The sequence below is a fragment of the Nematolebias whitei genome, unplaced genomic scaffold, assembly GCF_014905685.2.
Source record: "Nematolebias whitei isolate Nwh7 unplaced genomic scaffold, NemWhi1 Nwh_scaf_8636, whole genome shotgun sequence".
Taxonomy (NCBI): domain Eukaryota; kingdom Metazoa; phylum Chordata; class Actinopteri; order Cyprinodontiformes; family Rivulidae; genus Nematolebias; species Nematolebias whitei.
The window spans coordinates 1,397-2,638 of NW_023627181.1; the positions used below are offsets into that span (position 1 = coordinate 1,397).

Here is a 1,242-nt window from a genome sequence, read left to right on the forward strand (position 1 = left end):
AAAACACAAAACAACAGTTCAGTTTCAGTTGGGTCACTTTACTTGAACAGTCAGAGACTTTTCCATGAACTTTGTCAGCCTAATAAAAGTGAAAATCTTTAGAAATAAACAAACTTTGGTTGTTGCAGCGCCACCTGGTGGCAGGAGGTCCTCAGCTCGCCCTTGGGCTCGGTTGATCCCAGTTTATACTTTAGCTGTTTGTGGTCCTGCTGGATAAATATGGCAACATTTCGAGCACAACTGCACATTCGTAAACAAACAAACCAACAAGAAAAAACCATGGAAGGAGCTGTGAGAAGATGTCTTCTGTGTGGAGCGGCTCTCCTGCACGCTTCATGAATACATCGTCAGCTGGAGCCACTGCCAGACACAAAAACGTCTGTTAGTCGGTTTGAAACGAGACATTTGGATTTGCTGCTCTTCAGTAAACAAAAAGCACAAAAACTTTATTTACAAATTATTTTATGTGAAGACGACGTGTTTATAGGAAAACATCAGTAAAAAATAACTAATGACACTTTCAGATATGCGTAAAAATGTGACTTTTGCAACCAAATAGCGTTGCACATAATTTAGCGGGATTAAAGCAATATTTTGTGTTTAATTAATAAGTGGCACTAGAACGGATTATTACTGAGCATCAGCCAGAGTAAGGTAAAATGTTTCTTTGCTCAGGTAAGTTCTTCATGTTGTATATTTTTAAAGCTAATCTGTTTCACCTCTTTGATGTCCAGGGAGATGGTGCCGTCGCCTTCTTTATCCAGAGTTTTAAAAGCTCCTGACAAACACAAACGCATCGTTAGATACAGATTAACGTTCCCTTCAGGATGGACAATTCATGATCAAAACACGTTAACTGAGCTGTGAGCAAGGATCCACGTTTATTCTGTTCTTGCAGCAAACTGATGTTGAAATAAGACAAAGATGTCACACTGACTTTAAACGATGTTTTAATTTATTAAGAGGAAAAGCTCCCCAAACCACCTGGCTCCTTCAGGTAAAAGTTATCGCTCTTGTTAAATAAATATTGATTCTAATAATGTTATTTAATCAACATAAAGTATGGAAATACACTGTGTTCTTATCCAAATGTTACAGAATATTTCAGGAGGAATATTGTGTAGCGATGGTTTAAAATAGTCCTTTTTATTATTTTAAACTTCGTTAATTTTACGATTTTAGAGCGAAAGAAACAGGTAAGAAAAAAAAAGAGGAGCAACCAAAAAAAGTAAAAGTTCGATA

General features: G+C 36.8%; 1 long non-coding RNA gene across 1 annotated transcript; it reads right to left on the reverse strand.

Annotated features, from left to right (window-relative positions):
• Nucleotides 1-312: 312 nt before the first annotated feature.
• LOC119429839 lies at nucleotides 313-779 on the reverse strand. Its single transcript, XR_005187849.1, has 2 exons — nucleotides 720-779; nucleotides 313-360 (listed from the first exon to the last, which is right to left on the reverse strand). It is a non-coding gene; the product is annotated as an uncharacterized LOC119429839 (long non-coding RNA).
• Between the last annotated feature and the right edge of the window lie 463 nt (nucleotides 780-1,242).